The sequence below is a fragment of the Calliphora vicina genome, chromosome 2, assembly GCF_958450345.1.
Source record: "Calliphora vicina chromosome 2, idCalVici1.1, whole genome shotgun sequence".
Taxonomy (NCBI): Eukaryota; Metazoa; Arthropoda; class Insecta; order Diptera; family Calliphoridae; genus Calliphora; species Calliphora vicina.
The window spans coordinates 69,384,176-69,400,232 of NC_088781.1; the positions used below are offsets into that span (position 1 = coordinate 69,384,176).

Below are 16,057 nucleotides of genomic sequence, written 5' to 3' on the forward strand. Positions count from 1 at the left end.
AACGGCAGTTTCAAAACTCCATTTTCAAATTTTGAAAAATTTTGTTAAACAAATTTCAGAATTTTTTCATCATCTCATTGGGATTTATTAAGAATATAATAGGGAATAAAAATGTGAAAAATGAAATATATGAATATATCTCTTATAGTTTTTCCGTACCTGCGATTTAAATTTTGAAATTTTCGAGAAAAACCAATTATTTTATTCAGAGTATAGTCCAGATAATTCTAAATATACTCTGAAACTTTTACTAAAATCGGAAAACGTTAATCCGTAAATCGTGAAGGTCAAAGGTAAAATTTTTCAATATTTGGAATTTTTCATGGAGAGATAGCGAAATATTATATACTTTTGGGCCGATTTTGATGAAACTTAAGAGAAATATAACATAAACTCTAGGGTTTATAATAACAGCACAAGAATGGAAATTAACACTTAATGGCACTTGGGGTTAAAATGACCCCAAACTTTTAAAATCATAATTTTTTTATGGTTTTAGAAGTTTGGGGTTATTTTAACCCCAAGTGCTCTATAGGGTTAATTTTAATTTTTCTGCTGATTTTGTAAATACTAGGCTTTGTGTTATATTTTTGTTAAATTTCGTCATAATCGGCCCAAAAATATATAACATTTCGAAATCTTTCCAAGAGAAATTCCAAATATTGAAAAATTAGATCTTTGACCTTCACGATTTAAGGGTTAACGTTTTCCGATTTTAGTAAAAGTTTCAGAGTATATTTAGAATTATCTGGACTATACTCTGAATAAAATAATTGGTTTTTCTCGAAAATTTCAAAATTTAAATCGCAGGTACGGAAAAACTATAAGAGATATTTTCATATATTTCATTTTTCACATTTTTATTCCCTATTATATTCTTAATAAATCCCAATGAGATGATGAAAAAATTCTGAAATTTGTTTAACAAAATTTTTCAAAATTTGAAAATGGAGTTTTGAAACTGCCGTTAAAAAATTTTATTTTTTTGTTCATACCTAAGAATAGGTTAACGGTATCCTACGAAGACAAAAACTCATATACAAGTAAATATGGACATATTTTAAGTAAAAATGAGCTTTTATTTTAATATTTATCAAAATATGTTAATTTTGTTCCTACCTTTCTTGTTCTAGTTGCCTGAGACACGTTAATGGCCTGGCGAATTTTTAATGACTTTAACATTTTCTGACCAATTTCTGTATTTTATGTCTCATTTGAACGACAATTACGTACACATTTAGATTCTTTTAAATTAAATTGCAAAAGTAATTTTTTAATGGCAAAATTTTTACAAAAACTGAAAAAAATGCATTTTCCCCTTGTAAATGCATCTCAAAACTTCAGAAGGCTTGCGGCACGATTTACCAAAAAATTTTTCAGGATGATTTTTTTAGAATGGTCAAAATGGCCAAAATCCAACTTTCGTTTATAAGGGCCACCCTAATATATATGTATACATACATATATCTATACTAGCTTAACCCTAATAAACAGACATACATTAATTTTTATATAATCGTACATACATACATATGTACATATAAATATTAATGTATGTATTAGAGTGAGAATCAGTTGTATGGAAAAAAATGTTTGTTAAAATTTTGAAGAGTGCCGGGTGGAATATTGTGACACTAGGCCTAAATGTTAAGTGCTAAAAATTTGAGCCAAATCGGGCAACGATTTCTGGACGCGCATCGAGGTCAAAGTTCAGATATATGCAAAATTTTACTGTTAATATGGAATAAATAGGTGAAACTCGTTAACTTCCTGCATTGTTTTCTAGAAATGTGTAGATTTATTTATATTAATGAATATTACATTAAAAAAAAAATTTTGGAAATTAACCCTGTATCTCCTTTGGTTCAAAATGACCCAAAAACTGTATTATCGCCAAAATTAGAGAAAAATGCAAATTTTTCAGTTTTTGAAAAAATTTTGCTACTAAATAAATACTTTTGCAATTGAATGCAAAAGAATCGAAATATGTACGTAATTATCGTTGTAATGAGATATAAATGACAAAATTTGATTAAAAAATTTTAAAGTTATTACAAATTCGCCAGCCCATTAACGTGTTTCAGGCCACTTGAACAAAAAATTTAGGAAAAAAATTAAGATATTTCGAGAAAAATTAAAATAAAAGCTCTTTTTTACTTAAAATATGTCCATATTTACTTGTATATGAGTTTTTGTCTTCGTAGGATACCGTTAACCTATTCGAAGGTATGACCAAAAAAAATAATTTTGTTTAACGGCTGTTTCAAAACTCCATTTTCAAATTTTTAAAAATTTTGTTAAACAAATTTCAGATTTTTTCGATCATCACATTGGGGTTTATTTAGATCAAAATAGGGAATAAAAATATGAAAAAATTATGTCAATACCTCTTACAGTTTTTCCGTACCTGCGATTTAAATTTTGCGTTTTTCAAGAAAAACTAATTTTTTGTCCATATTTAGGCGAATGAGTCCAATTTCCTTAATGTTATAAATTTTAAGTAAAACTTATTCACAATATTATAGTCCTTGTAATTTTAAATACGATCTGAAAGTTTTACTAAAATCGGAAAACGATTACCTTTGAATCGTGAAGGTCAAAGGTCAAATTTTTCAATATTTGGAATTTCTAATGAAAATATACTGAAATGTTATATACTTTTGGGCCGATTTTCATGAAACTTAAGGAAAATATAACATAAAGTCCAGAATTTAAAATAACAGCACAAAAATGGAAATTAACCCTTAGCAGCACTTGGGGTCCAAATTACCCTCAACTTTTAAAATCACGAAAAACACAACCATTTTGACCCCAAGTCTTCTTAAAGGTTAAAATCCATTTTTGCACTGTTGTTGTAAATGTTAGATACCAATATATATTTTCCTCAAGTTTCATGAAAATCGGCCCAAAAATATATAACATTTCAGTATATTTTCATTAGAAATTCCAAATATTGAAAAATTTGACCTTTGACCTTAACGATTCAAAGGTTATCGTTTTCCGATTTTAGTAAAACTTTCAGAACATATTTAAAATTACAAGGACTATAATATTGTGAATAGGTTTTACTTAAAAATTATAACATTAAGGAAATTGGACTCATTCGCCTAAATATGGATAAAAAATTAGTTTTTCTTGAAAAACGCAAAATTTAAATCACAGGTACGAAAAAACTGTAAGAGGTATTGACATAATTTTTTCATATTTTTATTCCCTATTTTGATCTCAATAAACCCCAATGTGATGATCGAAAAAATCTGAAATTTGTTTAACAAAATTTTTAAAAATTTGAAAATGGAGTTTTGAAACAGCCGTTAAACAAAATTATTTTTTTTGGTCATACCTTCGAATAGGTTAACGGTATCCTACGAAGACAAAAACTCATATACAAGTAAATATGGACATATTTTAAGTAAAAAAGAGCTTTTATTTTAATTTTTCTCGAAATATCTTAATTTTTTTCCTAAATTTTTTGTTCAAGTGGCCTGAAACACGTTAATGGGCTGGCGAATTTGTAATAACTTTAAAATTTTTTAATCAAATTTTGTCATTTATATCTCATTACAACGATAATTACGTACATATTTCGATTCTTTTGCATTCAATTGCAAAAGTATTTATTTAGTAGCAAAATTTTTTCAAAAACTGAAAAATTTGCATTTTTCTCTAATTTTGGCGATAATACAGTTTTTGGGTCATTTTGAACCAAAGGAGATACAGGGTTAATTTCCAAAATTTTTTTTTTAATGTAATATTCATTAATATAAATAAATCTACACATTTCTAGAAAACAATGCAGAAAGTTAACGAGTTTCACCTATTTATTCCATATTAACAGTAAAATTTTGCATATATCTGAACTTTGACCTCGATGCGCGTCCAGAAATCGTTGCCCGATTTGGCTCAAATTTTCAGCACTTAACATTTAGGCCTAGTGTCACAATATTCCACCCGGCACTCTTTGAAATCTAAAAAAAAAAAATCGGCTGTCACTCTAGTATGTATATCTGTTTATTTGTTTGTACTTTATAGGAGACTAAACCACTGGACCGATCCTCTTGTAATTTTTACTGTATGTTCCTCTATATTTTGATTGTGAATGTCACCTCACCTCTCATACAAACTAAATATTTATTATGGAATATCTGGTCAATTATAATTGCGAAAGCTGCGGTATTTACTTCAGTACCATTGTGGGCCACCGCCCAAACAAAGTTGGTATGTAGTTCATTTCGAATATATGCAGAACTATAATTGTGACAATTTTCAAACTTTATACAAATCCATTTCTTTTCACTGTATGATGCATAGAGAACATAGAGCGGAAACTCGAAAAAAACTCAAACAAAAAAATTACTCAAAAAAGTTACACATACGAGTGTTGTTTTTGTTTTCACATAGTTTTTTTTACTAATACATTCTCACCACTTAGGTTTTTGACAACTGAGTTAGGTCTTTGACAGGAGAGTTTCCGCTCTATGTGTTTTCTCTATGGTATGATGTTTAACAGAAAATGGGATGGATCGGAACCAGGGATGTCAAATTTTTTTAACTCCATCGCCAAAAGCTAAACGTAAAATCGCCAAATATCGCCAAAATAATTTGTTGGAGTTTTTTTATAGTAATATACATACATACATACTAATTTTATGTATATAAAGTCAATTTAGTTCGGCGCATTAGTTATTTATATTACATTGATATCAAAAGTTACATTGTATTAGAATTAAACTTTTTTAACATTTTATCTGTAGGCTGAAATGAATTGCAACAAAATTTATTAACATTCATACATATAACTTACTATTCTTATTAATGAATCTAAAAGTTCATATTGAAATTCCCTTTCTACGCAAGCGTTGCTGGTTGTTAAAATTAACATATTAAGAACGGCCAGTGCTAAGTCTTTAAAATGAAAAATGTTTCCACCTGCATCTCAATAATTGTAAACTTGTGGCCAAAAATTTAACAAATTTTGTTGCAATTTCACCTTTAAAGATCTGAGACCAATTCATATGTATATGCTAATTTTGACCATTGCAATTCACATTCCCCTGCATATACTTTTGGATTGAAAAATAAAGTTAATGAATTTTGAAGTACCGAAAAAAATCGATAGATTCCTGATTCCAAAGAATCCGTCGAACCAATAGCCAATTTTAATGAGCATATTAAGTTATCAATATTTCCATTATTATTTAAAAATGACGGCTTAAACATTTTAGAAGAAAAAATTAATATTGTTGAAACTATTTGAACATGCATGCTACCTGCATCCATATGATCAGATTATAAATGATTAATTTTATTAACTGTTGGGTTAATAAATATCAAAAATATTTCAAGAAAAAATAAAAAAAAATGGCCAAAAAATCGCCATGTCGCCAATTGAAAAATTTTGGTCGCCAAAGGCAATGAAAAATCGCCACGTTTGGCGAGAAATCGCCACATCTGACAGCCCTGATCGGAACAGGTGGTGTGACGTAGTAAATAGTAATTTTCGAATACATGGAGAACTAAAATTGTAAAACTTTGTCTGAAATTCAGAGTACGGAAATAAACAAATCGAAACGTTTGCTATCGTTTTGTTTTGTTCCAAACATAAACAATGAGAATGATTGTCCCATTTTGTTTTGTATTGTTTTTGCTCATGAGCGCAAACTGTACATTATATAAACGTACGCAGCTAGAAAAGAAAAGAGTAAGAACAATATTGAAACATTCTGATAAAAAATGTTTAACAAACGTTTGGTAATTGATTTACTCATTAGCTTTGTTCAATAACTAAATTGTTACTGGAAAAGCGTTCATTAACTCAAAAAACTTGCAAGTAGAGAAAAAATCAAGAGCGTATAAATTTTGGAGAGTGTTCTCTCGTTGCAAACTATTACAAGCAGCGTTGCCACTCATAAAATATTTTTCCTACCAAATTTCTGATTAAAAACTACCAAAAACTACCACAACCTACCAAATTTTAAATATTTGAGAAATTCTATTTGGATTCGTTTCAAAATTAATAGTTAAATTAAAATAATATTAATGCTGTTATAACATTACCCAGAGGATGAATATTATTTAATTACACTACAATCATAAATATGTCACACCTAAAAATTGATTGTGAATCGTTTCATTATTCACCATAGCTCCCATATAGGGCCCACACCTAAAAATTACTTTAACTTCTAAAAGTGTTGGTATCCCGACAGAATTCATCACAAATTAGTTTCATACAGAAATAAATTACGCGTCCTAATTTCATGGCGATCGGTACATAATTGGTCATAGCTTCTTCTCAAAATTACTCACGAATATAAATTATTGAAATTTTAAAAGAAAAATGTATTTGCTCAGCACAGGCTATTACTTATTACTTCTTTTAACATGACTACGCACAATTTAAATAATATTTGTTATAATTTGGAAGATTTAGAATATGTAAATTAAATTTTTCAAGAAATCTTGAAGCAGCAGAACAAAAAATTATAAGAAAATAAAAGTATTGCGAGCCCTTTGGCATGAACTCTACGAAATACGTACACGTTTACCTGACTTAACTAAAAATTTAAGATAATTCTGTCTTCAAATCTGTGGTCACAAGCAATAACCGCCTAATTCAATAAACATGTTTTTGAGAAAAAGCAATTTATAGTTATAAAAGCGTTTCTGCGAAAAATAAAAGAATGCATTAGAAAAAGTAGAATGCAGAATCAAAGCTTCTTACCCTTACAATGCTAAAATGAAAAATTATAACAAAAGCTTTATTTATTAGAGAAATATTTAATAAAAACAAATATCATCGCTTAATGCAACTCAGAAATACTAAATTGAAAGTGCTAATGTCTGATTAGGCGTTTGTTGAAAACAAGTGTTTTGATTGTTGCTTGGTATATGATGAGTTAAGCTGTTATTACATATTTAAATATTGACATGTCAAGTAATTAAGCCAATTTGCAATAATCGATTATCTTTAGTTTGGCTATTATAATAGCATTCTTATTTATGAAAATTTATTTTGTGAAAAATAACAATAACAACTAAAGTCTTATAAGCTATTTAAACAAAATAAAATATAATTGAATGTTTTCTTAAGTATATGTTGGCGTTTATTGTAAATGCAATAGTCTTCCTTAGGACTTAAGCCAATATGTTTCTAATTAATAACTTTTTAAATAAGAAAGTTAGGAAGGTAGGGATTTCACGTATACATACAGTTCTATGAACAGTATAATGTAGCATATATAACTCAAATCTTTCTTAAGTCGACTTAGGTGGTTATTGCTTATGAACACAGATATTCAATTTTTCATAAATAATTTTATTATTTTGGAGTAACATAGTTTTTTTTGTTATGATTTTTATTATTTTGTTCTTAAAAATTTTTATTCAAAAACCTACCAAAATACGACAAAAATCGGAACAAATCAACCAAACTACCAAAATTCAATTTATTTACTTAAAACTACCAGTTTTGGTCCAATTGGACCAAAGCGGCAACGCTGATTACAAGTTCTATTTTGAACTCGTAATAGTTAGCAGCTTATATTTTATATGTTTTGTGTTATTGTTTATTTATTTACAATTTTATTTTTGTGGTGAAAAAAATGTAAAAAAAAAGAATTTTCAATAAAATTGAAGAAAATGTGAGTATTTATACATTTTAAAAGGAATAAAATAAGAAAATTGTGTGTATAAAACAATTGTTACTGAAAAATCGTTCATTTACTTTTTACTATTTTTGAGAATTTAAGAGAGTAATTTTGTAAATTTTGATTTTATTCTCTCGTTGCAAGTATTTACTGGGAAAGTAAATGAACAGACCCATTATAATAGAGAACACAGTACAAAAAATAACAAAACGAATAAAAAATACGTTTCTCTATCTGTTTTGTACTCAAATGTACGATTGTAACGGTAAATTAAATAATGCAGATGAGTGAAAAGCTAATCGTTTCGTTTTCGCTCTTTGTCACTTGAAAAGTTTTTATTTTGATTTTGCTCATGTACAATACAATATAAAAATTTTGATTTGTTTTGTACATTTTGCAAACGTTTGCGAAATGTTTTGTTTGTTTTCATTCTCTGTTATTCAGACTCTGATAACACCCTTAGTGGTCGTGGTACCTCCCATAAAATGTAAATTGTTCATTTTGAATATCTGAAACTATAATTGTAGAAGTATTTAAATTTTTTACGAATTAATTTCATATACGGAGTTTGGCTGAAAATGGGCGGGATAGGATTAGTGGACGTGGCACTTAGTTATCATTCAAATTAAATAGTTATTTTCGAATATATGGAGTACTATAATTGTTAAAGTCTTCAAACTTTTTATGAATGCATTACTTCTCACTGCATGAATTTTAACCAAAAATGGGAGGGATGGGAACAGGGGGTGATTCACTTCCCATACAAAGTAAATAGTCAATTTCGGATATCTGTAGAACTATAATTGTAATAGTATTTAAACTTTGTATGAATGTACGCAGTTGGCTGAATATGTGTCAGATTGGATTAGTTATTTTCGAATATTTGGGGAAAAATAATTGTGAAAGTCTTTAGGCTTAATACGGAGGTATTCCTTACAACTGTACGAAGTTTAGCTAAAAATTTGCGAGATCGGAACAGTGGATCTAGGATAGGGGTGCCAGACGTACTGTTTTTAACAGTACATGTACTGATTTTTTTCAATTGTACTATTTTATTTACAACACCCAAATCAGTACGCAAATAATAATATTGCTGAATCGTTAAAGTCTAAATTGGTAGATCGAAATTTAATTTAAATGTTAATTTCGGATACAAAAAAAGTGTTTTTGTTGAGCTGAAGAAAATTAATCATTGTTGCATATCATTAATAAAGCATTTAACCCATTAATGCCTGACCCCAGAATCCGTTGTCCGATTTTGATGAAATTTTTATATTGCCGTGGATATTTTTAATTTTCTTTATCTGCCATACCTGAGCCTGCAGGGAATGGGTATTTTTCTACCCACTTCGGCATGTATGGGTTCTAAAATGTATGTTTTTTTTTAATTAGCTACTTAGAAAAAGGAAGCCCTTAACGCATTTTTTTCGATGTTTTGATGATTACATTGTAGATTTTTCAATACCTAGCTACAGGCGCGGATCCAGAGGGGGGTAATAGGAAATCCGAAAATTGTTCATATAAAAAAGGAAAAAAAGAAAAAATGTAGAACATATTTTAAATTCCAAAAACCAACCACAAAATGGTTGATCTGGATCCGAGCCTGCCTAGCTTTCATACAGATGGTGAAAATTTGAAACCACATATCTAACTGTTATGTTAACTATTTACCATCAATAGATCTACATAAGTCTGGCTTGATAAAAAATATTGTTACATTTTTTGATAGAGTAAAAGAAATTCAATAATAAGTCGGTAAAAATTGACAAAGTTCTAAAATTTATCGAAAATTCTTCATCATCTTAAGGTTTTAACAGTTGTTGTCTAACAATTATAAATAGATTAGGAAAATAACGACGCAAACCACACATATTTTCCATCAGATAAGGTTGACACTTTTAGAAAATATTGTTACGTTTTAACCTTTTCAAAACGTTTGTTTATTTCCTTTTAAATAAACCGGATACTTTTGATTGCAAATAAAAGCCGTTTAGTAGTTTGAAATATTCGAATAGCGTCTTTGATCAACTCACTAACCACTGCAACCTCTGCCACTATTTATAACACTGTCATCTGCACTCTAGATTGCTCTTTAACTGACAAAGCTCCAATATTCTAGATCTTTCTAATACATATGCCATCTGTGGTGTACTTTCTACAATGTTCTTTAACTGAATATTCGAATATACGGTCGCAGCAAACAGCGTTGCCATACTTACGATCAATGGTCAACTGTAAGTTTTTATTCAATGTTAATAAAGCCCACAGATATGTTACAGTTTGCTATTACAGCACTGCTATTTGAAAGCATTATGTTACTTTTAAATCAGCCGCTAAAATCGTTATATTTGAATTCAAGTACAATTTCGTAACAATATTATAATGTCTGATGAAATTCAAATAACTAATGAAAAGTCTGGAAAGTCTGAGATGGAGTGTATTTATAAGATCTAAAGTTGTATCTTGACGTTGAAAATAATGGAAATATTGGTCTCCATAATAGAGGACCATATTTTTGTTAATGAAGAGAAAGTCTAGGAAACATTATATAAAAAATATATGGGGTTATTGGGAATTTCTGCATCACTTTATTATTCCTATTCAACTTTTCTATGACTATTATTAAGACCATGGTGGTAACATGGTAACTTAATAATGGTTCTGGTAAAGTTTTCACAAATGAATAAGAAATTGAGGAAGAATGGAACTCTCTGCAGAGTAGATTGTCCATTTGCAATCGACAAAATGTAGCTATAGTCCCCAAAGAGTCAATTGACTTCCTTCTAAGACAAGTCTACTAATTCTGTGGCTATTGGTAACCTGAAAGTAGATTAGATTGCTATTTTCAGACTGCCACCATGAACTGAGGGTTCTAAAAACCCCTACACACATAACATAAGATAATTGTGGTAATCACCATCAATATAAAAGAACAGGTTTGGCATCATTATTTCATGGTCGAACTAATTTTAGTTAGGTTATGTCAACCTTTCACCATCTAAATATTTTATATAGTCATGTTTTTATTATGATTTTCTAAAGAAAAAACAAAATTTTTACTTCAAAAATTAAATTCATATTTCATATGTTTTAGAACCCACATAAGCCGAAGTGGGTATTTTTATACCCAATCCACAAAATCGTACATGTAGCTTAGGAAAGTGGGTCTAATCACTTTTTTTACTGATAGAGGACATCTAAGACTATTAGACACATGGAGGGCATGGGAGACTTCCACTCCCCCCATTTTTTAGAGACGTTTATTTTCGAATTTTGTAAAATTGCTCAACTTTGGCCCACTATTTCCCCACCAAGGAATGACCTAATATTACCGAAAAAATAATTTTAAGTACCTCGGGCCTTACTTTATCTATTCCAGAAATTTTTTCCAGATTTTTGATATCGCTCTCCTGGAATTTTCTCGAATTTTTCTAAAATTGCTCTATTTTTGGGTATTTTTTTATCCATTCGGCGTTAATGGGTTAAAAATAGATTGACATTTTTAAACTGGATATAGAGAATATTGTAATCAAGGTTTTTAATGAATTTAGCTCATCAACAAAGAAGACTTCAAATCTAAAAGAAATGTTCGAGTCCATACAGGTATTGCATTATTGTCATCAATTAAAAAATTAGATTTTCGGTCTGATGTTTTCATTTTGGAGAAACTATTGATTATTGATAGAAAACTTGAAAAGTAAATTAATTATAAAAACAAATTACGAATATAGTTGTAATGAATTTTAAAATTTTTTGAAAACGGAAGACGGAAAGGATCGCTTTGATAAATATCTTTAAAAAGTAATTTACAAAACTATTTTGTACTTTAAAAAGAAACAAATATAATATTGTAACTTTATATATCCATAAAGAGTCAAATCAAAATTTAAAAATTTGATGAATAAATGATGTAAGATTTTTACAGTGGATAGATATTACCACTGTACATCGATTTCTTGCAAAAAGTGAAAATTTTTCCTTTTTTTATACATTTTCAGCAAAAGTTTTCAAATTACCGAATTCATCAAAATGTTGATCCATGACAATGTTTGTGATAGAAAATGATGTAATGACATCTGCAAATTCACGAGTTAAGATTAAAAACGAAAGGTTTTCGAAATATGAAAAATATTACGTTTTACTAGATTTAATAGAAACCTTTGACCAAAATGATTCTTTTGTCAGGCAAGAAATTTTGCGGGAGGATAGCTATGAAGTTAATATTAAATATGAAGAAACAGAAGTTGTTGAAGATCTATCTTCGGAATATCTTGTCAAAAAATTGGATGACTTTAGATTAAAAAAATGTCCCTGGACTACACCAGAAGTAGGGCTTAGCAAGCGTCCAATCTTTTTTGAAAAATTGTAGGTAAAATATTTCTGTACTATTTAAATTTAATTTATTTTAATATTACTTGCAAAAAACCTTTAAAAATTTAAACTTATACACAAAAAATTTTTAAAATCTTTTTTACATTGAAGATAACACATTTCAAAAAAAAAAAATTGTGTTTCTTTGATCAAAACTATGTCATTCTTATAAAAATTATATTTTTAAAACACTCCCAGAAAAATATGAAGCGAAAGGGTTAAAGTTAATTTTTGTTCAAGTCGACTTTATTTTAAAATAGAACTTTTGTTTTTTCGTACCATAAGGAATATAAAAAAAGCTTACAAAACATTTCTCCAACATACACTGAATCAATTAAGTCTCCGTACAGACATACTCATAATATAAACTAGCAATTTATGGTCACTTTTCAATACATATTTAAACCTTTTTATACCTTTCACCTTCGTGAGAAGGGTATATATAAGTTTGTCATTCCGTTTGCAATTTCCACAATATAATTTTCCGTGTTGATAGAACAATATTACTTGATAAATTAAATACTTGATGTTGTTTGTTTTTATAATTTATAAATAACGCTTTGAAAAAATATTCATACATTTTTTTAAATATTTTTTCACTTCTGAAAAATCATTCAATCTGTTAAATATAATTTTCTTTTAAATAAATAAAATATTTTATATTAAATAAATTGTGAAAATATTTTGAGCTGCGCCAATAGGTTATGGGCCCAGGACACACAATGGCTCAAGATTTTAAGTCATCTTTTGAAAAACTTAACAGAAGTAATTAACAAATTTGGAAGAAGAAAGCAGAATGTGTATTAATTAGAGATGATACGTGGTGTGTCATCCGAGATGAAGTAGATGCAGTTTGGCAAAGAAAGGATGAAAGCGCAAGGGCATCAATTTATTTAATGATTGATGATGATTTGTTTTCTTATTGATGAAGTTGAAACTGCAAGAGAATCATGGTTGGTAATCAAGAATCATTTTGAACGCCATTCTTTTAGCGAATGTGTGTTTATAATGAAGAAAATTTGTCAAATGCAATTAGAAGAAAATGGTGATATGGAAAAACATCTAAGCAAGATGCAACAAATCAAATGCCTTTGCAGTATGGGAGAGAAACTTAGTGAAAAGTGTGAGGTTGCTATGATACTTCGTAGTTTACCTGAATCATATGATGTGTTAGTTACAACTCTTGAAGCTAGAAGTGATGGTGTACCTTCTCTATCTATAGTTAAAGAAAAATTTATTGAAGAATCAAGACGAAGGACTCAAAAGCAAACTTATATTAATGATGAAAACTCAGTTTTGAAAGTATATGGTAATACTAATAGAAAATTAAAACCACGTACGAAAATTGTTTGTTTTTATTGTGAAAAACAAGGGCATGTACAAAAGGACTGTCTTCTATATCAAGATTCGTTAAAAAAGGGCAAGACTAATATGGTGGTTAATGAACATAATAATGAATTATGTTTCTGTGTTGCTGGTTGTGACTCACCCAATTGGTATGTTGACTCGGGTGCTACAAGTCATATTTGTAATGAAGGAGATTTTTTCCAAACACCGGATAAAGAATGTAAATCGACAATCACCGTTGCAAATGGATATGAAATGAAAACTTGTGGTAAAGGTTCTGGTGTTTTGAAAGTGATAAAAGGTGATGGTAAAATTCAAAATATTCCAGTAAATGACGTACTTTATGTTCCTAATATAGAGAGTAATCTCCTTTCGGTGAAAAAGTTAACAGAAAAAGGTTTACGTGTCACATTTTATAAAAATATCTGTGAAATTCAACATAATAATGAAATTATTGCAACAGCTTCATTAGAGAGTGGACTTTACAAACTTTATATTCAATCTGTAAAGCAGCGTGCTCTATTAGTAAAACAATCTAAATGTATTCATGAATGGCATAGATGTTTCGGTCATCGTGATATTGATTGTGTTAAGAAGATATTAAAATTATATAATGAAATTCCTAAAAATTGCGATTGCCAAGAAATGTGCAAAATTTGTATTAAAGGAAAACTATCGAGAAATCCATTCCCGAAGTATTCAAGCAAACAAACAAATAATGTAATGGATTTGATTCATACCGATGTATGTTTCCCCATGGATACAGCGACTCCTAATGGTAAAAGATATTTTGTCTCTTTTATTGACGACTATAGTAAGTATATAACTATATATTTGTTAAACTATAAGTCCGAAGTTGCAACCAAACTAAAAGAATACTGCCAAGCTATGAAAACGAAATTTGATAAATACCCTAAGGTTATTCGGTCGGATAATGGAGGGGAATATGTTAACATAGAAATTGATCAATTTTGTAAACAACATGGGATAAAGCAACAATTTACGGTACCTTACAATCCCGAGCAAAATGGTGTAGCTGAAAGGCGGAATAGATACATGGTAGAAATGATACGTAGTATGTTGATTGATGCAGGTATGCCTAAGTGTTATTGGGGAGAAGCAGCTATTACTGCAGCCTATATTCAAAATCGTATTTTAACAAGAGCTACAAATTGCATTCCGTTGGATATTTGGGAAAGCAGGAAATCGGAGTTAAGTGAGTTTCTAATTTTTGGATGTCAAACACTTGTTTTTATTCCTAAAGAAAAAAGGAAGAAATTAGATGAAAAAGCACAAACATTGACTTTTGTTGGATATTCTGATCAGTCTAAAGCGTTACGATTTTTAGATAAAAATACTAATAAAATTGTAATTAGTAGAGACTATAAAGTAATTGAATCCAAAAATTGTACTAATATACTAAATAAAAATAACAATGAAGTATACATAGATCTTTTTACACCCTCTAATATATCATTAGAAAATAATGAGAATCGTCATAATAATGAAATAATACACTCCGAAGAAATTACAAATAATTGTGATTCTGAAATTTTTGAAAATTCTCCAGTTACAATTACAGATGAAGAAGAAATGCAAGAGTCAGCAATTGAAATTAATGATGTAATATCTAATCAAGAACAACAGGTGTTAAGAAGATCTTCAAGAGTAACAAAGGGTCAACGTCCAGAAAGATATAGAGCAAATATAGTAACCGATTTTTCGTAGCCTAAATCATATAATGAATTATTGAAAAGGAGTGATAAGGAACTATGGTTAAACGCAATGAAGGAAGAATTTGAATCTTTACAAGCAAATAATACCTGGGTTTTAGAAAACATTCTAAACGGCCGTAAACCAATTGGTTGTAAGTGGGTTTATAAATTAAAACAAAATGCAGATGGTGTTATCACAAAGTATAAAGCTAGACTAGTTGCTCAGGGGTTCAATCAAAAATATGGTGTAGAGTATGATGAGGTTTTTGCGCCAGTCGTTCGTCAAACAACTTTTCGTTTATTTTTAACAATTGCTGGAGAATATAAACTAATGGTCAAGCACTATGATGTTAAAACAGCATTCCTCCATGGTGATCTCAAGGAAGAAATCTATATGAAACAACCGATTGGGTTCATTGTTGAAGAAGGAAAATGTTGCAAGCTACAGAAAAGTATTTATGGGTTGAAACAAGCAGCTAGATGTTGGAATGAAAAATAAATTCAAATTTTTATAAATGATGGTTTCCAAAAAGGTTTGGCCGATTCCTGCATATTAAAAATAAACAAAGATATCAGTTGGATTTTTATTTTAGTATATGTAGATGATATACTTGTTGCCACAAAATTTCCTACACATCAAAATTATGTTGAAAATCTATTGCGCAAGAATTTTGAAATATCTGATCTTGGAGAAGTCAATTTTTACTTAGGAATAAAAATTGAGAAGGGGAATGATGGATATTTCAACATTAATCAAGAAAATTATATAAATAAAATTATTAAAGATGCCGGTGTAGAAGAAGCCAAAATTTCTAAAATACCAATGAACACGGGTTATATTAAAGAAGAAGGTCATTTGCCTAATAACGAAAATTATCACCATTTAATTGGAAGTTTATTATACGTTTGTGTTAACACAAGACCAGACATAGCAACTTCGGTATCGATTTTGAGCAGAAAAGTAAGTAACGCAAC

General features: G+C 29.0%; 1 protein-coding gene across 1 annotated transcript in view; it reads left to right on the top strand.

Moving 5' to 3' along the window:
• Positions 1-16,057, top strand: part of Idua (alpha-L-iduronidase) — a 61,409-nt gene that overhangs the window by 14,361 nt on the left and 30,991 nt on the right. The window lies entirely within an intron of this gene.